The sequence below is a fragment of the Lactuca saligna genome, chromosome 5 (genome assembly GCF_052625555.1).
Source record: "Lactuca saligna cultivar CGN05327 chromosome 5, ASM5262555v1, whole genome shotgun sequence".
NCBI lineage: Eukaryota > Viridiplantae > Streptophyta > Magnoliopsida > Asterales > Asteraceae > Lactuca > Lactuca saligna.
Window position 1 is genome coordinate 89,300,857 of NC_136421.1, and position 23,891 is coordinate 89,324,747.

Genomic DNA, 23,891 nt, shown 5'->3' on the forward strand with positions numbered 1-23,891 from the left:
TTACAGAAAGAGAATTCGAGATGATGTTGGTCCAGACTTAGTACAACCTGCAATCCCAACCACTGCCATATTCGAGATGAAGGGACATATCCTTTCGGTACTAAAGGACATCCCATTCTATGGAAAGGATCATGAGGATGCGTTCAAGCACTTAGATGAAGTGAACAACATTGCCGATTACTTCAATGTCCCAAATGTTAACAGAGACACCGTCTTGCTAAGGATGCTTCCCGTTACCTTTAAAGGACCTACAAAGGATTGGTTAAAAGCACTTCCACCTGGTACAATAACTACTTGGGCTCAAATGAGTGAGCAGTTTCTAGACCAATTATGTCCACCATCCAACATTTCTAAACTCAAAAAGGCAATAGCCAATTTTGAGCAAAACCCGAGGGAGTCACTTTACGAAGCTTGGGAACGTTACAAAGGGTTGTTATGGAATTGTCCTCAACATGACCTTAACGTTCAACAAGAGGTGTCCATATTTTATGACGGGGTCAATGTGATGACAAGATAGCTCCTTGATTCTCAAGGACCGCTTACAAAGAAAAATTCGAGCAAAGTCAAGGAATTAGTTGAAGAATTCGCAAAACACTCTCGTGAATATCATAGTCCAAGGAATGAAGGCATTAAAGGAGTTAGGGGTGCACAAACTGAAGAGATGGTTGTTGTGATGGAAATGCTTAACACTATGGATAGGAGACTGGCACAAATGGACCAATCAATTCATGTAATTAGAGTTGGTTGCGAGAGATGTAGTGGCCCACATTTGACAAAAGATTGCAACTTGGATGAATATGGAAACAAGAAAGCTCAAGTTTGATATTCGAGTGGGGACAAGTATGATGAAGACTGGAGGAAACCAAAGAAAGGGTGCCTGCCCTATAATGAATACAAGAAGAAAAAGGAAGAAAAATATAAACAAACTGGCAGAGGCTTCTACCAAAAAAAACAACCACCAACTGAGAAGAAATCAGAATTGGAGACCATGTTGATGAAATTTATGGAAGCTTTAGAAAAAAGACATGATGCTACTGATGCAGCAATGGAAGAACAAAGAACAATAATGAAGAATCATCAATCAATGATGATAGATCAGCAAGCATTAATAAAGAATCAGCAAGCCTCCATAAATAACCTTGAAGTACAACTTGGTCAACTTACCACTTTGGTTAATGAGAAGATGTTCCCGAAAGATCCCGAAAAGAAGGCCTAATATCACGTAATGTCCATAGATATAGAAGAAGAAGCAGTTTCTGAGTTCCTAGAAGCCTTATAAGTGGAGCCACGTTAGCCCGATCCGCAGCCAAAGAAGCTGACGCTCGAATTTGAAGAATCTGTTGGAATACCCAGTTCACGTTGTGAGCCTGCTATGCTCACGTCGTGGGCCCGGTCTGAACTGAAGAATTTCGTATATGTTCCAGCTTATAAACCACCTTTGCCATTCCTATCTAGAGTTAATCCCAGTCCACTGGAGAGAGAACATTTGGAGTTTATCAAGCAATTGAAGGGTTTTCCTATTAATACTCCCTTCATTGATTCACTTGCAAAAATTCCAGAATATGCTAAGTTCTTACAAGAATTGTTAGACACTCGTCAGTAATTAAAGAAGAATTCTAAGGTGATTCTATGTGAGCAAAGCTCAAAAGCGGTGTTGGGAGAAATACCTAAGAAGATGGGGGATCTTGGACGACTCACTCTCCCATGTGAGTTTGGGAATAATATGAAGGTTTACGCCTTAGCCGATTCTGGGCCTAACATAAATTTGATGCCTTATTCATTTTATCAAAAGTTAAATATTCAGAAAATGAAAGGTACAAAGATGACTATTCACATGGCGAACCGTTGAGTGACGCAGCCCTGGGGCTATGTGGAGGACATTCTCGTGAAAATTGGGAAATTCGTTTTTCCAATAGACTTTGCGGTTTTAGATATGAAAGAAGACCCTGCTGTACCGATTATTCTTGGTCGCCCATTACTTAACACTGCTGGAGCTTTGGTTGATATACGCGAGTCTAAGCTCACCTTGAGAGTTGGGGATGAGAAGGAGATTTTTGGAATAGAAGATGGTTTCCAAGGGAATCTTGCTCAAGAAGAGGTTTTCAACATTGATGAAGAAAATGCACTTGAAGAATTAGAGAAGCTTATGGATGAAGAGCTCAAAAAAATTCAACAAGTTAAAAGAACAAAACCAAGAGCATCTGTTCCATTTCTAGTTGAAGTCATTGCCTACACGAATCCAACTTCTTGGGTAAGCAAGGAAGATGATGAGATGTCGAGTGATGAAGATGAGGTTACTTCAAAAGTAACGAGTCCAATAGTGAAAGAAGAGAAGGATACTATAGAGCTTAAAGATGATGAAGAATTGAAGATTCAAGGGATCAAATGCAAACTTAATGGAGACGAGGTCAAGGCTAAAAAGGAAAATTCGAAAAAGGCGTATAAAAGACGTGTGCATACAAGCAGCGTTTCAAGGAGCAAAAGATCCTAGTGGTGGATTCTTCAGATGATTCAACGTAGGAGGCACAGAGTCCGGATCAAGACTCCTCGAAAAGAAGCACTTGTCGGGAGGCAACCCGAGTTTGGTTTGCATTTTCTTTCTTTTTCTTTTTAGTTTGTAGCATGTTTTAGTTCTTAGGAAATCGATCATGTCATCCGAATTATTATCTGCCTAGGGAGTCATTAAAATAAAGTGTTAACACTTATTACATATCTTACAAAAATTAAAATTGGAGAAATTAATGAATTTCATGATCAGACAGAATTCACGCCGTGAACCATTTCGGATTCACGACGTGAATTCAAATAAAAATACAGGGATAGTTGTTTTATTTGATAACTATATTTTTGTAAGCCTGCCCAAATTTCAAGAATTACCCAATATATTCCTTAGCCCACTCCCTATTTAATTGGCCCAATTTTTCATTCCATACAAAACTCACGACATGAACCATTTTGGATTCACGACGTCAGTTGTAAATTATTCAGTTTGACCAAACCACTCCCCCAACCTCATGAAGTGAAGATCGTTTTCTGGTCCCCCACCTGATTTTGATATAATTTTACTTAATTTACTCCTTTTTCTTACGTAATCTTCATCACAAAGGTAATTGTCTCTTATTTCTTTTGGTTAATTTTCACTAAATTGTTGATTTAGGGGGTAGGGTTTTTCATATGTGTAAATGTCAAAATTTGGCCTAGATTGTTTTGTTAATCCATCATATGTTACTCGATTATGCTTGGAAATGGTTTATGAGTAAACCCTAACAAAAAAATTTAGTCCCGGCCTGTGATTTTTAACACCAGTCCTCGCTGTGTATAGCGAACTCACGACGTGAGTCCTGTGCAACAACAAAATTGTTCTGTGGTTATCTAAATTATTGGATATTTGGTTTTGTGTTTGCTGCTTGTTTGTTTTTGCAGATATGGGTCCAAGAAGGGAGGCACCTCTTGGAGTTGCGGGTTTACACCCGTTTTATAATTTTCCCACAACAATGTCCCGCGACATCTTAACCCGATGGAACAACAAATTAGGGTGGCTCTACAACCGAGAAATTGCAGTTGCTCCAACAATTAATTGGACATGGTTGAGGGAAGTCGGGCTCGTGGACAGGCTATCCCTGTAACAACCCGAAATTGTCCGTCACCAAAACCCGTTTTACCCGAAAGGTCGCCGTTATCGGATTCGTTCCGTTTTCTCTTTGGACTTAGTTAACTAAAAATTATATGTTTATTATCATTCATTGAAGGTCCAAATCACTCAGGAACTTATGTTATTAGCCCAAAATCATTATTTCACAAGTTTTAAAAATGTTCCCGTCGGGTGACGGAAACTCAATCGGGTGCGACCAAAAGCCGCGTTTAGCGCCGGTATCGGGTAGAATTCCACTGCGTCCAAGTTTTAGGAACTATATAAACGTGTTTAACCCATCATTTGAAGCTTTTTCCTTCTCTCTCTACTCTCTCTCTAACCTCTCTCCTAAATCCAAAGATTAAGGGTCCAAAACTCAATTTTAAGGCTTCAAATCCTAAAGGTACCTTCCTAGCCTTAATCTATAGCATGTTTGGCTTCCAAATTTGACATTTAATCATGAAATAGGACATCATATGTGAGTTTACGGCCCAGGAGGTTGCCTAGGCCGTAAACACCATTTTGAAGGGTTTTTAGCCCTTAAACTCCTTCCTAAGCTCATTTGGACTTTAGATATGGCCAAGGGACTTCAAGATATGGAATTAGAACATTTAAAACTATGATTTTGAGGACTTTGAAGGAGTTTACGGCCAAGGCATAAGCTTGGGCCGTAAACTCCCCAAAACTTGACATAAATCCAATTCTAAGGTGTTAGAAAGCCATCCAACACCACCAAAAGCCTTGGAATAAATCAAGGGATCAACCAAAAATACTTTAAGGGCCTAAAACACATCATTCATGGGATTTCTAAGAGTTTACGGCCAAGGCTTGTTCTTGGGCCGTAAACTCCAAAATCTTTGGTGTTAGAATGTAAACTAAACACCCCTAAGGCTCCTAGATGAATTTTAGAAGTCCTTTTATGCAAGTTTTAGACCTTGAAACACCTTGGAGCACCATATATTAGAGTTTACGGTCATGAAGGGGGTTTCATGGGCCGTAAACTCCATAAATCCCTCATATGTCCCATACAAACTCATTTCTAGGCTTGTGGAAATTTTTAGAATCACATGTGATTGATTTTAACACCCTAAAAACACTAAATCTTGGAGAATTGAGAGTTTACGGCCAAAGACCCCATGCCTAGGCCGTAAACTCCCTTATGTATTATAAATGATGTTTTTAATTCAATCCAAGCCTTAAGAAAAATTAATCCAAGCATTTCCAAGTGTCCATACCCATTTATGACCTAAATTTGCACCATAAACCACCCACCATGAGTTTACGGCTGTAAACTCATGGGGAATGGGTGTTTTGGACAAAAAACTCTTGTATAAGTTTATTCATGGGGAGTAAAATCAAGTCCCAAGTCCCTCGCTTCAATTCCCGTCCTTAAACGCCACCCGGGTCCCTCCAAACACTCGTAATAGAGTGTTTTCGCGATTGAAAGTAATGGTCCTTATCAATTAATCAATCTAGGTCCTAATTAGATACAAATGTGTATCTTTACATCATAATTAGGAACCTCGCGTGTTTACAAGTCCCGGACCAACACTTAGCATCCGAATTCGCCACATTTCTTGTCCGGTGAGTTCATACCCCTACCCTTTTTCAACTGTTTTCACTGTTTTCAGGGGGGGAATACAAGCAAAAGTACAAGGAAATCTTGTACTCAACTCATTGTTTTCAGTTTAATCATTTTCATTCCGTATGTTCTAATATCAATAACTGTGTTTATCAAATAGTTCGAATTACGAATTTAGCTTTCAAACGAATCATAGATATCTCGATGAAATGCTCTAATCTAAACTATGTTTCATAACCTACGAATAACTTACTAATTTCCAATGATAACTAATTACGAAAACGAAAACGAATACGAAGCTATAAGTAGGAATAGAACGAATAAAGAATCGATAACTAGAAACAGAACGGATAACACATCTATAACTAGGAACAGAATGGATAACGAAACAATAGTTAGGAACAGAACGAATGCGAATACGAATACGAATACGACTGCGAATATGAATACGAATACGAATACGACTGCGAATAGTATTAGGAGTAGGATTAGGGATAGGAATACGACTACGAATACGAATACGAATACGACTGCGAATACGAATATGAATACGAATACGACTGCAAATAGTATTAGGAGTAGGATTAGGAATAGGAATGCGATTGCGAATACGAATACGAATACGACTGCGAATACGAATATGAATACGAATACGAAAAGTAATAAGAGTAGAAATAGAGAAACAAATACAGTAACGAATACAAATACGAGGACGAATAAGTACGCAAGTATGTTTAAGAATAAGAATACTGAATATAACCGTAACCAGTAAGGACACACACACACATTCAGGAAAACATGGGGTTTTCTTGGGGAAAAACAAAACATTACCTAATCACGTGTTTATCTTTTACATCTTTAACATCTTTCACATTAGAAACCAACATGCAGGAAAGCATGGGGCTTTCCTGGGTAACACTTATATAACTAGAAAGAGTAGCAAACTGAATAACATTACATCTCTCATAACTAGTAATGTACAATCAGGAAGGTATGGGACTTTGCTGGGTTCATAGTTAATCATAACCGGAATCGTGTAACCTAACAATCAATTAATCTTTACTCTTAACAAAATATGGGATTTTCTTGGATAATAACTTTTCGATAAACAAAAGGAATCTTGTACATTTTCACAAAACAAACATCTTATGAACTCACCAGCTTTATGCTGATTTTCAAAATGCTTGTATTCTCAGGTCCACATTAGACAGGTACCTAGCAAATCTTTTGGAGAAGACGGAGCGTATAGAAGACTCGTCTCTACTTTTGTTCATATATACTATGTATTACGAATGTACAACTTTACTTTTGAACAAATGTAAACTTTGATATGTAATGTCATGGTTGTTTACTTTGCTTACTATGTACATTGGATTTGATACTCAACTTGGTAGTCCACCCCGGAGACGTTTCCGCCTTTGGTTTTCGGGGTGTGACAGATTAGTATCAGAGCCCTTGTTTATAGTGAATGGAGTATACCAAACCGTACATGGTATAAAACTATAAACACTAAAGGGCTTAAATGCTCTGAACTAAAAGTATACCTCAAATATAAGTATTTTCAAAAGTATACAAGTATACCCGATAGTTGAAAATCCGTAACTACAAGTAGAACAAAACATAAGTAAATGGGTGTTGTACACTGCGGTTAAACCTGGGCAGTTATGTAGTAGTGTCTAGTATCAATATAGCCTGGCCAACTATATTCATGCAAGACACGGCCAACATGTGCTTGGGAGTGACTGTGGTACGCAACATGCCTAAGACTTACCCAATACCCAAACAATGAGTCGTCGCTGCAGCGAATCATGAAATACTATGGGAGTATTTCTCGAGCCAAATCTATTATAGGATTCCTCATCCTAGCGTTACTCCTTAATCATTTCTTTAGCGATAATTTATCTGTTTGATAAAACCTTCCTGCTTTATCGCTTAATAAAATTCTATGTCTACCATAAAGAGATATCCTTTGTATCATATCTCTTGATTCAACTTAGAGGGCTTATCATCCTCTCTTCCTGATCTTATTAGATCAAGATGCCTCCAAGAAAGAGACCCAGCTCGCAGAACAACAACAACCCTCCTCAAACACCACCTTCTCTTCAAATCGACCTGGCAACCCTTCAGTCAGTTTTAACTGCAGCATTTTCAGCAGCCATGTTGCAAACGAACCCCGGTAGTTCGGGAGGTGGTCCCCAACCTCAAAACCAGGAAAATAGCCAGGGACACCGAAAGGAATGTTCCTATAAAGACTTTATGCATGCGAAACCTACATTCTTCGATGGCACATGAGGTGTCATTGCTCTAACTCGATGGTTAGAAAGAATCGAATCCATCTTCGAGATCTGTGCTTGTTCAGAATCCGACAAAGTGAAGTTTACCGCTTGCACTCTCACCAACAAAGCCCTGACTTGGTGGAACAGCCGAGTCAAATCTCTAACTTTACCTGTAGCCAATGCTATAGGTTGGAAAGTTATGAAGGAACTTCTACACGCTGAGTATTGCCCTCGGGGTGAAATCCAGAAGTTGGAACATGAACTTTGGAATCTGAAGATGAAAGGTTCCGATATCGCTGCCTACACATCCAGATTTGATGACTTAGCACTTCTTTGTCCAGGGATGGTTACCCCTGAAAGTAAGAAGATTGAGAGGTTTATCTGGGGATTAACCCAGCCAACCAAAGGGAACATCTTAGCTGCGAGGCCAGATACATACGATAGCGCCAAATGCCTAGCGCAAATCTTGATTGACCATAGTGAGGACGTAGAGGAAGCAGCCACCACTCCTGAGCCGACAGAAAGAAGTGGTGAGAAAAGAAAGTACTGGGAGGCAAGGGATAAATATCATCCTTCCCAGGAGTACTCGAAGAGACAACAAATGATGACAGTCCACGCTGCCACTACCCCTGCTGTTGTACCCGTCATCGGTTCCTCGGCTCGAGCACCTATTACCGGATATGTCGGTGTTCTCCCGTGGTGTAACCAGTGCAGTTACCACCACTATATCCCCGGTCCCTATCGTATAAAACTTTGCAAAAATTATGGCCAAGAGGGTCACCTTGCGCGGAATTGTAGAACACCCTCAAATCAAGCTCCTGGAGCGGGCGTTAATCAGGTCTGTTATGATTGCGGAAAGATCGGGCATTATAAGAAAAACTGCCCCAATGCAACCACAACTGGCAACCCTGGAAGAGTCCTAGCTATAGGACAAGGTGAGACATCCACCGATCCCACAGTTGCCCCAGGTATATTCCTTTTCAATGATCATTTCGCTTACAATTCTTTTTCAACTCTAACCTAGAAAGATAAACTGTTATATATTCATTCGAATCTCTCCATAAACGTAAAACTTTTCGAAATCCTCATTAGGATTGATCCCGTAACATACAAACTTCGATTAACCTCGAAACCTAGAGACATTCCTATGGTACTTCACGTCTCGGTCTTTTAATACCCACCCGACGAAACCTAGACGCTTCCCGAAAGTGAGGGTTCACTGGAACGTCTAGTAGAGACTCGATTCCACGTGGAAGCGTGAAGATCCGAAGCAGTAAAATCGTACTCGATTCTCTTTTCAACTTGCAATTTGAGTCCAAATCTTTGAATTTCGGGACGAAATTCCCTCTAACGGGGGGATAATGTAACAACCCGAAATTGTCCGTCGCCAAAAACCGTTTTACTCGAAAGGTCGCTGTTATCGGATTCGTTCCGTTTTCTCTTTGGACTTAGTTAACTAAAAATTATATGTTTATTATCATTCATTGAAGGTCCAAATCACTCAGGAACTTATGTCTCCTGAGAGTAGTATTCGGTCCCTGAGAGTAGTATCGCTGGATATGCTTTCTGGCATGGTATTGCATCCGGGATTTTTAATTCCGGAGTGTCTCCTGAGAGTAGTATTTGGTCCCCTATCCACCGTTTCATCACATTCTCCATCAATCATAGGAGGCATGGAGATAAAGTTGTTGGGTTTTGAGCATTCTAATTCTCCAAAGTGTACATGCAACCCTAAATACTTTGGATCTATGTTTTCTCTATTATACATGCAAATATGAACTTTCCAAGCTATTCATTCTAACTAGCATAATAACATTGATTCAAATGAATATATCAAGTTATAATGATATACCTCTTTGATGTAGATTATCTTCATGAAGCTTGAGTTCCTAGTGCCCCAAGTGTGACACCTCAAATGGTACACACAACACCAAATACACTTAGAATAACTTGAAAGAACATACACACTTCATGAAACCGGCTAGCCCTTCATTCTCACACATAGTAGCCGATTTCTTGAGCCATGGGATTCTTTTATATGGTGGATTAGGGTTACACCATGTAGCTCATAACTTTACCCATTCCTTATGATCCATGGATTTTAACCTCCATGGAGTATCCATGGGTCACCCCATGGACTTAGTCCAACATAAGGAATCTTGGATCACAAGCCCACATATATAAGAATGAATGATTTACACAATCAACCCATATATTTAATTAGTCTTCTTTTGATCGCTTACTTAATTCCAAATTAATTCTAGATCAATACTAATTAAATAACCTTATTAATATATTAGAACTTATAATATATTAACAAACCTTAAGTGTTATTTCTCTTATTATAGTTTATCCAAATGCATGATGCCATGCAACCCAAATGGACCATGCCGGGTCGGGTCAAGTCTCACTAATTATAGTTATGGACTTAGACATTAATCCAAAAGTCTCCCACTTGGATAAGTTTAAAACTATTATTGTGTATGACTTCAAGAACCGACTGGCAATCGTAGCTCTCAAAAGCTTATGTCGAACTCTGACTTTATAGATGAACTCTGACCTTTGTCAATGACTTGTCCATTAGATAAGGGATCATATATTCCTCCATTCTAGATATCATATGGACTAAGACATGGATTATAATCATTCTCTCAGTCCATTTGTTGTTTCCCGATTTTCGATTTATGATGAATGACTAATTGAACAAATCAAATCAGTCCTGTCCTGGCCGAGCACTTCCATTTGTCATCATCAAATCATCGACGGGCCCACAGAATTGCTTTTATCCCAAAGGTAAAAGGAATGGATAAACTTCGACTCATATGGCTTGTTCTACTACTTATTGAATCATCCACAAAGGCACGTTTTATAACATCGAGTTATCAATGTGTTTTCGTGCAATCGATGTACAACCAACTCATAGTAACAATTCATATATCTAGGTTTGAAGAATATAAGATATTGTCGTCTCATAATCACTCGTGATAAAATCCATGAAGTGATTCCAATGAGCGCGGGTTGAATCCAATACTCAGAACTTATGAGCACTTATGAGTGTTGTAGCCCTTTGTCCAACATCTTAGACCTCTACAAGCCAACCCATGATAGTCTTGATTCATATCTACTTCCAACATATGACCGATTGTGGATGGTTAACTTAGTCATCCAGAACAATGACCTAGTTATTCTGGAAGTCAAAACATGCAAAATGAAACATAAGAGTAATTGAATCTGATATGGTATCAAAACCTATGAATATAAATAAAACACCTTTTATTTATCACCATATAATTACACACTATTCATTGTATACTGTTAAGCTATCAACTTTATTCTTGAATTTAAAACAATAGTTGTCCCATGCTTCTAGCATGTACACTATGTTTTCTAAACACTAGTCATGCCATACACCAAGTATGCATACTATGTTTGTCTATGATCTTTACTTTGTGAATTAGATCAATTGAACATAACTCCAATTATCCTCTTTTCACAGTCCCAAATCCTTACTTCAAATGCAAGAATTCCAAATTAATGTCATTTACTGAAATCTATTAGATTCTAAACTTATACGCATTGATCCTCTTGTAATGATTATGCACAAAGTCAGAAAGACTTGACAACAACCATAACAGAGCATTCCAAAGGAGATCATCTCCTTGGAAACATCCTTCTTGCATTAAGTTTCCTAATCTTAAATAGATTGAATAATTTCAAACATTGAAACATTTCCAGATTCCATTTTGACTATAACTTCTGAACAAGAGTTTCCTCCTTACAGATTATGTCAATATGGTCCTTCCAGAATTATCACTATACTTCCAACTGTCCTTGAGTAACCAATCTTTGGTAAACCTTAGATTGTCATCGACAATTGTTTAATCCTTTTAGTCATATCCAATTCTAGATCTTTTCCCTTCTTAATGCCCCAGGCATTTGGAAAATTTTAGAAAGGATGAATATAGCACATGTAATCGATCCTATATCCGAAGCATATGGGACACGATTCATGATGTCTCACATAAAGACTAAGCCAGTCTTTTGCTATAACATTTCCATTTCTATTTGCCAAGTTCTCAAAATTCAGATTATTAAAAGGGATGCCGTAATCATAATCGAATTTTAGAACGCAAATAATGGACCCATATACAGAATTTCCTTATGTTGAGCCATTCCAACATGAAATTCACACACACAAACACACACACACACACACATATATATATATATATATATATATATATATATATCCTTGACTAAATACGATTAAAACCTCAATCTAAGCTTTTAGATTTGAGATGAAGTATAATTTACTCTCCCTTAATTATAGCAAAACAACTCTTTCCCAATTGAAACTTTTTTTTTTCTATAATTAACATTGCTAACTTGCAATACTTATCATAATTATCATGCTCCCACTTACATGATGATTATTAGCATAACATTTATGCTCCCACTAGCTTTGAAATGTACTGAAAAATCAGCTGGACTTCTAGAAATCAATACTTTATTGACTTTCTTACCAAAGTTCAGATTTCTGATACTAGATTGCTTTGATAAAACTTCATCATAATCATACACCGTTTCTTAGATAGCTCACAGGTGTGTCTAAACAATTTTTAAGAACTATGAAAAGGGATGTCGTAATCATAGTCTTGATTGTTTAGCCCTTTGCCACTTCTCACAAGTCCATGTTAATGTGCCAGTAAACCACACACGCTCCACTAACAACTTTGAGAATGCAAATATCACAATTGCTATCTAGCTAAAATCTACTTAGTGAAAGTGTTTCCTCACCATCATTTTCATGAATCAGAGAGAAACCGTATGACACTTAGATTTAATGGTGTATGTGTTCTTATCCATGTGAATTGTCAAAACCATAGTCACAAGACAAGGATAATGACAAATCCAAACTCATATGGACTGAACTCAATCTTAATTTATTGCCACCTGGCAGCTCAAGGGCATGCCATTGCTTCCAAGTTGTTGTGCAACCAATTGACAAATCTAAGAACTCATATGCTAAGCCAACTTTAATTAGAATGGGCACAAAATATGTCAACACGATAGGTTATGAACCTCAAGTTGTGTGCTAGTGAAGAATTTCAGGTTTTATTCTTGATTAGTTCTTGAGACTTACAAGACCTTTAAAACTCCCACTGTCCTCTTGACATATAAGACTCCTTTGTCAAACATCCAAGAGATAGTGCGGATTCTAATCAAGACAAACACTTCACACAATTGGCCTTAGCTGGTCTTTGTTTTATCCAAAACATCACAACTTACCAATTTCAAATGTACAAGAGTAGAAAACTTTTAGTCTTACACTTGACATGTGTTTTAAACCTTCTCTCAGACCTGTCACTCAAGTTACAATCTTGGAGTATGACTCTAAGACTTGTATTGGAACGAAGTATGACCCATCTTCTTGATTTAACCATTTCAATAATTCAAGATTGCCCTTCTTAGTCATAAGAATGCACTAAGATTTCCTTAGAGAACTAATTGTGCTATGGTTTCTTAATCATTAAGATGATCACAAAAATTGATACTAAAGTACTCTCCCATTTTTTTAGATTTGAGAAACTCATATCCTTCTGTCTAAGTTGATTCTTCTTATTCTCTCTATCATACATTGGAACCTTTTTCCAATGTCTCAGAATTACACTTAAGCTTGTAAGTATAACCATATTTACTGAGCTTTAGTAAATTATGATGAATAATCTTATCGATATTTTATGGTCGACTTGACCAGTGCACAAGAATATACTCGATCCCTTAGTCCTTCACTTGACTCACATATCCATGTGAACAAGTAGTTAGTCTTAATTTTCCAAATATGAAAAATTCTCATTAATCATGCAATACAACTTGCATGATTCCAAGTTCCGGTCCAATTGAAACTTGGGTGATGAGGATATTTCCTTATTTGGTAAATTTAGACATTACCACAAATGAGAGAATCAAATTCACTTTCCAATATTGCTATCAGTGGAATCTTATAAGCAACAATTTTCCACAAACGCCATTGTAAGGATACATAAAATAAATAAAATTATGCGAAAAAACTTATCCTTAAAATCCATATGAAAACTTGTTGTTATCTATTCCTAAGAAATATCTCATAACTCCTAAGAAGTAGCTCAAGAATCCGATCTTCAAACTATGCGATAGAAATCCATCTATGCGATCAGATTCAACATATTCTTTCTTTAAGTTCCTCCACTTTTATTTGATTCTTAAACATCAACATGTGACCCAGTCACATCATGAATCAAGAATCTCAGAATAGAAACTTAGTAGAGTTAGATAGTGTACTGTACCTAACGTAGAGTCATACTTATTGACTTTAACATCCTTAGGTAAAATTTGTAGCTTCGCAGCTAATGCCCCTTCCTTTGACAATTTAACATATGGACACTTTGGTAACAGAACATGGGACTATCACATACTTAGCCTTTCTCTTTACCATTTGGTCAACCGATTTGACTATGGCCGATCCCTTTCCATTGGGAAGAGAATGCTTTTTCTGGATTTCCAGTGTCATCATTGTCAATGTCCATAAAGTTTTAGGAAGTTGATCTTAGCAAATAGATAAGATCATTAAGAGTCTTGTCATAGTCTGTTTCATAAGAGTCCCAAAGGAACTCACTATGTGACTTAAAAGGTAGTTGAGCCACCAACTTTCTCAAGACTTTGACACCCAACTCTCTCAGCTTGTCAATATGTGACTACATCTCCAAGATGTGACCACACATAGACCTTTACTTGCCAATAGGGCTTGAGTGACCTTAAACTTTTCAAGACTTGTAGGTTAGGGAGAATAATTGGAGGAGGTGAAAGAAGAATGATTTCCATGGGACATCATCTTCATTTAGGAAAGCTTGTTTCAAGAGATTTGGGAAGATTATATATGTCTAAACCAGACATATTTTGGGAGATATTCAAGATAGTTGATTTAAAGTCCTTAATATGACACCCAATATTAAATATTAAGGCTAGGACCAAACACAATACTTTTATAACTTGGAAGAGGGATTCCGTAATCCAAGCTATAAAATATTTGAAGGTAGGTGAATGACGATTCACCAATTTCCACCAAGATAAATGAAATGTATAATTAGGTTTTAATTGGATTTGAAACTCCTAGATCTTTTGAGATTCATTGAACTTTTCAATGGCATGTTTCAATCTCGAGTGTGCCCTTCAGGTTTTGTGACTGGAATGCCGATGATCACAAAACAAGGTGTGAAGTAACCATGCAAATATACTGGGTACCCTTAATATTTATCCCTTAATCGATGTGCTAGTTAACCACACACGCTCCACCGATACTATGATAAATATTAAGTTACCCTTTGCCTACCTTGTTAAGTCCAAGTTAGTGTGCCAGTTAACCACACACGCTCCACTAACGACTTAAGCAAAGTGCAAAGTGTAATTTCATGGGTTAGCACCTTATTCACTTTTTCCTAAGTAACTAAGATTGGGTATTTATAAAAGGTTTAATTACTTAGTATTTATCATTAAATTTTTTAATTAAGGGAGAATTATAGTCCTTGTCCTACCCGTTCGGCTAACGACTCTCCACCAGTCAAGGAAGCGGTGGGTGAGAGTGGACACCCATTAAACTGCCATTTTATAGGCAGTAACCTTATACCACCCTTATAGACCGGCTTCGTGAATGAGGCCTACTAACGATAAGACTGACTTTACTCTTATACACACACACACACACACACACATATATATATATATATATATATATATATATATATTATTAACTTATAATATTATAAAGTATAACGGTTGAATTTTAAATTTTTAAAATTCTAAGGGCTAACTTGGAATTAAAGTATTCATAAGTGAAAAATTTTCAAATTCCAAAACTTGAGGGAAAGTTTTGAAACTATTCAAAACTAATTAATTCCATAACTTATGTGTTTAAAGTAGTTTTAATTAAAAAACTCTTCAAGTTCCATAACTTGAGGACAAGTTATGGAAGACTTCAAACTAATAAAAGAATGTAACTTTTCTTCATTTTGTAACTTATGGAATTAATTAAGATTACACATTTTGTTACTTAATGAAGTGACTCTTGAACCTCCATAACTTGAGGACAAGACTCTTCATTTTTTTTTGTAACCATTGCCAACTTTTATAAGTTTTATGAAACTTAAATGTGACTTTTCATATAACATGAGGACAAGTTACAAAAACACATTTTAGAATCAATTATTAGATTAAAATGGATTACAAACACATAATCAATTAACTTTTCTATTAATCTAAGCAATTCATAAGAACAAGATAATTCAAATCAAAATTTTTCGTGTAATTAGTCTAAACCTTAAACTAATACAAAACATGAATCTATTGACATTTATCTATGAAATTGGATTAGCATGAACATTACCCCATCAAAAACAAGTTTCTAAGTCCAAAAACATCTTAGGGTAATGTTCCTAGTCCAATTCCATCCAAAAAAGTCGAATATATGCAGTCTGGGGGTCCTACTCGTCGAGTGCATGAACCAAATCGGCGAGTTGGATCGTTTTGAACACTTTTAAGGCATGGACTCGTCGAGTCTCCTAATGTACTGGCCGAGTCCTTTGTCCAGACAGGGCAAAAATTCAAATTTTAAGCAGTTTTTGCAGGTATAACAAGAAAACAAGACTAGGCTCTGATACCACTGTTGGGTTTTGAGCATTCTAACACTCCTAAGTGTACATGCAACCCTAAATACCTTGGATCTATGTTTTCTCTATTATACATGAAAATATGAACTTTCCAAGGTATTTAGGGTTGCATGTACACTTATGAGTGTTAGAATGCTCAAAACCCAACAGTGGTATCAGAGCCTAGTCTTGTTTTCTTGTTATACCTGCAAAAATTGCTTAAAAATCGAATTTTTGTGCTGTCTGGACAACAGACTCGGCGAGTCCATCAGGAGACTCGACGAGTCCATGGCTAAAAAGTGTTCAAAACGATCCAACTCGCCGAGTTGGTTCATGCACTCGACGAGAAGGACCCCCAGACAGCATATATTCGACTTTTTTTGGCTGGAATTGGACTAATAGCATTAACCTAAGATGTTTTTGGACTTATAAACTTGTTTTTGATGTGGTAATGTTCATGCTAATCCAATTTCAACCAAAAAAGTCAAATATATGCTGTCTGGGGGTCCTACTCATCGAGTGCATGAACCAACTCGGCGAGTTGGATCGTTTTGAACACTTTTAAGGCATGGACTCGTCGAGTCTCCTGATGGACTCGCCGAGTCCGTTGTCCAAACAACACAAAAATTCGATTTTTAAGCAGTTTTTGCAGGTATAACAAGAAAACAAGCTTGGGCTCTGATACCATTGTTGGGCTTTGTGCATTCTAACACTCCTAAGTGTACATGCAACCCTAAATACCTTGGATCTATGTTTTCTATATTATACATGCAAATATGAACTTTCCAAGGTATTCATCTTAACTAGCATAATAACATTGATTCAAATGAATATATCAAGTTAGAATTACATACCTCTTTGATATAGATTATCTTCATGAAGCTTGAGTGCCTAGTGCCCCAAGTGTGACACCTCAAATGGTTCATACAACACCAAATACACTTGGAATAACTTGAGAGAACATACACACTTCATGAAATCGGCTAGCCCTTCATTCTCACGCATAGTAGTCGATTTCTTAAGCCATTGGATTCTTTTATATGGTGGCTATTAGGGTTACACCATGTAACTCATAACTTTACCCATTCCTTATGCTCCATGGATTTTAACCTCCATCAAGTATCCATGGGTCATCCCATAGACTTAGTCCAACATAAGGAATCTTGGATCACAAGCCCACATATATAAGAATGAATGATTTACACAATCAACCCATATATTTAATTAGTTACCTTTTAATCACTTAATTAATTCCAAATTAATTATTTATCAATACTAATTAAATAACATTATTAATATATTAGAACTTATAATATATTAACAAACCTTAAGTGTTATTTCTCTCATTATAGTTTATCCAAATGCATGATGACATGCAACCCAAATGGACCATGCCGGGTCGGCTCAAGTCTCACCAATTATAGTTATGGACTTATACATTAATCCAACAAAAGTAATCAAGCAAAATCTATTCTTCCAATGGTGTATCTTGCAGCCAGGAGTGTGTTGCAATATTCCTTATTTTTTGGCACGTTTTCTGGCCGGGTCTACAACTAGATCTCACCCGGGGAGCCCTGTTTGTGGAGGCCAATTTATTACGCGTTTGGCCCGCTCATATCGTTTGCTTGTCCCTGATATTACTCGTTCTATGACTTGTGTGGATGAGCATGATTTTGGCATGGGTTATTTGGAGACCATGCCGGTTATCAGAAACTGTGGGGCGCATTGGGGGATAGTACCTTCCGATGATGAAGGTAATGAGGGTGATGAGCAGCCTGATACACAACCAAAACAACAACCACAACCACGACTGAGGCGCAGAAACGTGAGAGGAAGAGGAGAGAGGGGGCAACCAATGCATCCACCCGCACCCATAGTAGGATCCTATATTAGGGACAATATGGCTGGGTATTTTGACCAGTTATCATTGAGAGTCAACTAGATTGGGGGTACTGTAGAGAACATGGTTTAACATTTCAATGTGGAGAAGCCGCCTCACCTTGGGTATGACTACCCAATTTGCCCGAGGTGGACAGAGTATCGAGGACATGGAGGAGATGGGGGGGGGGGGGGACTAGTGGAGCAAACGAGGGGGATGAAGATGATTGATCGTTTTTTTTTTTATTTTTTATTTTGTTTGTTTTTAGACTTGTTTGGTTTGTTTTGTTTTTAAGTTTGTTGGGATTGTAAGACTATTAGATATCATGTTACTTTTCTTTTCTTTGATTGTTAACTTTCAGTTTGCTAAGGAGTCGTCGGGAAGGTGTAAGGTTGAGTCAAAACTCGTATTTGTTTTGGCAAGTGTCGTTCAAGTCTAGAAGGTGAAAGTCGAAACCCACAATTGCAAATAAGTATGGGGTGAGTCGAGAGAGAGGTTATAGTTAGAAGAGTCGTCAAATTACACTGAATTTAGAAGGGTCTTAATTCGTTAAGATGTTGAGTGGAACATATATATTTAAAAGGAAGAAGGTAGTTTTAATTTTGGTCTACCCAGGGTTCACGTTGTAAGCCCGTACTTATTCACGACGTGAGTTATGAATTTACACCATATTCATTTCGTTCCATTCCTCTTCCTTATACGACATTATTACCATCCCTTATGACACTTTTGTGATGATTCGATGAGTTGTTTTCTTTACATATACAATGTGGCGTATGCTTTCTCACATTGTCTACACGATTTGGAGGCTTACACCATTCTTTTTGAAGATTGAAGTTTTGATTGATGGCTGGTTTCGCAAGTTCACATCCAAGCTCTTATTTTTGAAGAGGTCCAATATTCGAGATGCATATTTCAACCACACTTTTGGAGATGTTCACGCCACTATCCCAGGGGAGTCTGTTCCTTTTTCTCCCTTCTCTTAATTTTTATATTATTTATAGAATACAATGAGGGCATTGTATGAAATAAGTGTGGGGTAGGGGGTAGAAAAGTAAATTGCTAGATAATTTGGTAAATTTTAAAATTTTAAATTTTTTAATAATTGAATCTAATAGTAATAGTTTGAGCTGCAGTTGCTAGTGTGATATGGGATGATCTGATGAGAGCTCAAATGTTTAGTTGAGCCAATACACGTTATAGTGTATTTGTGGCTTCCCTTATTCTAGTGAAATCATGGGACAAAAACATAACCCTGCTTAGTTTGAGGAATACAATATGTTTAGCAACCTAAACCTGAAATGTATCCAGGAAAGATATGTCTTAACCAATAAAGGTTGAAGTTAAGCGTCCATGCTTAAGCATGTAGGTTTTTGAGTGATATTAAAAAAAGTGAGATACATGTAAAAAAGAGAGAGAAATTACCAAAAGTAAAGAAATGGAAGAATTTTGGAGCATAAAAGTATCAAGTTTGAAGAACAAAAAGATCAAAATTCTCAAAGTTGAAAGTTGAAGATGCCAAAAATCATGAAGAAAGTGAATTCAAAGAAGTCAAAGATCAAACATCAAAGAAAGAAGAATTCAAGAGCTCCAAGCTATGGTATCTTCTAAAAAGTTGTAATTCTCTAGTTTATGTATGCTTGGGTAGCTTTACAAAAATACTTTGAGGTTAAGTAGGATTTCTGAGGATGGATTCGGAGGGTTGCATAAAATGAGCATTGTTCAAAAGAAGTGGGCAAATGTTTATGAGGTTTGTGAGTATTTAGAATTGAGGGGGGTTACTTAGGAAAAATTTTAGACAAAAATGCATGCGTTGAGATCTTGGCATAATGGCTAAGCTGGAATTGGATTGTTCTATGTAATGCTACTGACGAAGGTTTAAGTTTAAATAAGTAGATTTGCTTGAGGGCAATCAAAGTATGAGTGTGGGGTATTTTGATATTGCCATATTTATACACATAGTTAGGCAATGTTGATCTACATTTTTATAAATATTTTGGTTATTTGCATAGAATTATGGTACTTTGTCACACCCCGAAAACCGAAGGCGGAAACATTTCCGGGGTTGACTCCACGTTGAGTATCAAATCCAATGCACATAGTAAGTAAAGTAAAACAACCATTACATTACATAATAAAGTTTTACAGTTGTTTCAAAAGTAAAGTTTGTACAGTTGTGATACATAGTATATATAAACAAAATGAAACGGATCTTCATGTACTCCGTCTTCAAGCAAAAAGGATCTTCGGGTACCTGTTCTAACGCTGACCTGAGAACACAAGCGGTTTGAAAATCAACATAAAGCTGGTGAGTTCATAAGCAATTTTTGTTTGTGAAAATATTTCAAGTCTCCTTTCTGTTTCTGAAATGTTATGTATACCAAGAAAATCCCATATTTTCTTAAAGTTGATTTTTGTTTCACAAATGTAAGGTATAGTAAGTTTGTACACTGAAAACATGTCTGCTCATGTGAAAATGTATAGTTGGTTATCTGACTTGTTAAACTGTTCTGTTTACTTATCATGTATTCCCAGGAAAGTCCCATACTTTCCTTATTGTATATTACCAAATGTAAAAGATGTAATGTTATCCAGTTTGTTACTCTTTCTAGTTATGTAAGTGTTACCCAGGAAAGCCCCATGCTTTCCTGCATGTTAGTTTCCAATGTGAGTGATGTAAAAGATGTAAACGTAGTTAGTTTCCTTGTTTTCCCTAGGAAAGTCCCATACTTTCCTGAATGTTAATTACTGTTCATGAATGATGTAAAAGATGTATAAGTGGTTCATTATTACTATAAGTAAATCTCTATTATTCTAATTGCGAGTTCCATAACCATACAATAGACTAAAAACCTGTGGCAATAAGTAGTCCACATGTGGCAATAAGTAGTCCACATACTTATGACTTTCGTCACCCTTGAACCATTTCGGTTCGGCTGTAGCTAGCAGCCAGGTGTGGGGTAGTCAGCCCCGTATAGATCTATACACTCAAGTCACGCTCTCTAAATACCAGAGATTCTGGTTACGGGTGTAGTCCTCCACTCGCGTATCTCTGTGGAGTGTTCGCCGAGGACGTGTCTCCAATCATACAAGATTAACAAATTTACTAGTAAAAATATGATTGTCCTCCACTCGCGTATATATGTGGAGTGTTACCGAGGACAAAACAGTGTACAGGTATTATATTCAAATGTCTAATGTCATGCTTTTAACTGATAAAATATGGAAAGCCATTTGTGAAATATATGTAAAGCATAACAATTTATAGACCTATTTCACAAATATATGTTATGTGATCTGCATGTTCAAATGATTATCAGTTGTGGTAATCAGTATTAAAAGCATATGGAATATGAAACACACATTTGAAAACATGTTTTGAGTACAAAAATTTCCTTGTACTTTGCTTGTGTTCCCCCCTTGAAAACAGTGAAAACAGTGAAAAAGGGTAGGGGTATGAATTCACCGGACTCGGAAATGTGTCGGTTTTGAATACTAGATGCTGGTTTGGGGTTTGATTACTCGTGATGTCCCTATGTAAAATGAAATAATGTCCATATATATACAATTAGAGATACATTCACTAATCATATGGAACATTACACTCCAATGAGGTTAAACACCTCAAAACGAGCGTTTGGAGTGACCCGGGTGACATCTTCGGACGTGTAATGGCACTAGGGACTTGGGACTTGAGTTTACTCCCCAAGAGTAAACATTTTAAGGAGTTTACAGCCATATAACACACACACACATGATTTTACAGCCGTAAACTCATGTTGGTGTAGTTTTGAGTGTTTAAATGGCTTAAATGGACACGGGGATTGTTGGAATGGATTTCTAAAATGCCTTGGAATGAATTAAATGTAATTATACCACAAAGAAGGGAGTTTACAGCCACCACCTTGGAGTTTACGGCCGTAAACTACCCATGGTCAAAAGAAATTGTTTTAAGGCTTAAGGAGCAATCACATGTGATTCTAATTAATTTTCTAAGGATTGGTATCAATTTTAGGCTTCAATTAACACATTTATATGAGTTTACGGCCCAGATACATACTCTCTGGCCGTAAACTCCAATATGAGTAAGAAAAATTAGTTTTTGATGCTAAGAACAATCACATGTGATTCTAGGAATTTATCCAAGCCTTTGGGGTGGTTTAAGGCATCTTTTAACAAAGTTTTATGAGTTTACGGCCAAGGGTATGTTCCTAGGCCGTAAACTCCTATAAATGACCTTTTTGATGTGTTTCAAACCCTTAAACTATTTTTAGATGCAACTAGATTTTACCACAAGGCTATTGGTTAAGTTTCAAGGCATTTGGACATGTTTTAGGGCACTAAATCCCCATTTAAGAGGAGTTTACGGCCCAAGAATATGTCTTGGCCGTAAACTCACTTTCGTCGCCCAAAAATCATGTTTAAAGTGTTCCAAGTCTAGATTAGCAAGCCTTAAGGTCATATCTAAGTCCCAACTATGATTTGGAAGGGTTACTTGGCTCAAAAACCCCATGAACATGAGTTTACGGCCCAAGCTTATGCCTTGGCCGTAAACTCCTTCAAATGGCTCAAAATCAATGTTTTAAATGTTATAAGTCCTTTCCATTAAGTCATTAAGCCATATCTAATGTCCAACATTGCTTAGGAGGGGTTTTAGGGCTTAAAAACCCATGTTATATGAGTTTACGGCCCATGAAGGTTCCATGGCCGTAAACTCATGAATGTGGTCTTAATTCATGTTTTGAACTCAAATTTGAAGGCTAAGAAGGTTACAATACAAGCTAGGGAAAGTACCTTAGAGATTTGAGGCCTTAAATTTGAGTTTTGAACCCTTAAACTTGGATTTAGGAGAGAGGTTAGAGAGAGAGTAGAGAGAGGAAGAAAAAGCTTCAAATGAGTGCTTAAACACGTTTATATAGGTCCTAAAACCTGAACACGGTGGAATTCTACCTGATACCAGCGTTAGACGAGGCTTTTGGTCGTACCCGATTGAGTTGCCGTAAACCGATACGGTAATTTCTAGAAATATTCCGATCACTAAAGTTGGGTGTTAAAATGATTTCTAATTGTATTAAGAAACCCATTAAGTCATTTTAAACACATACAAGTTAATGACTTAATCAAACAGAAGGTCGGAAATCGAATTTGGAAACGACGATTAGTTGCATAAATTGTACTACGAAAGAGTTACAAAAGATGGTACGAAAATTTCGGGTTGTTACATACTTATAAGGATAAATTGTTATGTGTAGCCAAATAGAAGTATTTTCAAAGAAAGGAACCAGAAGTGACACGACCTGGAACTTTGGGGAACTTGAAAAAAAGAAGAATGAAAAAATCAGAAAAATCGAGTTCACGACGTGAGGAAGTAATATTCATGACGTGAATATGGAATTCTAGAAGATAAGTATCTGGGTGAAGGAATCCTTACCGATCACGATTATCACGAATTCACGACGTGAGACTCAAATTCTCACGACGTGAACGGTAAATTTGGAGATATTATAAATACCCTTACCCATTACGATTGAGGGATTTTTTGGCTAACCTGGAAGGGTTCCTGGTGACGAATTTAAGAGGAAAAGAAGATCTGGAAGCTGGTTTTAACACCAAGGAAGAAGAAATTCATAATTTGGTTTATAGATTGGTACACTTAAACATGTCTTTGATTAAAGGTTTTGTTTGTTTAGCTGTTAGGATGTCCAGCTAAATCTAGTTGCTTCTGTTAGCTAGATGAAGCTAGAACTCATGGTTTAATGCATTATATTTGACTTTACTTGTTGGTGATATGCTTGTGTTGATTGATTTTACCTAGCATGCTTTAATTAATCATTTGATTGCT

The 23,891-nt window shown here is 37.0% G+C and overlaps 1 non-coding gene across 1 annotated transcript; it reads right to left on the bottom strand.

Moving 5' to 3' along the window:
• Positions 1 to 352: 352 nt before the first annotated feature.
• LOC144999063 (small nucleolar RNA R71) lies at positions 353 to 459 on the bottom strand. The gene has a single exon (XR_013660588.1). It is a non-coding gene; the product is annotated as a small nucleolar RNA R71 (small nucleolar RNA).
• Between the last annotated feature and the right edge of the window lie 23,432 nt (positions 460 to 23,891).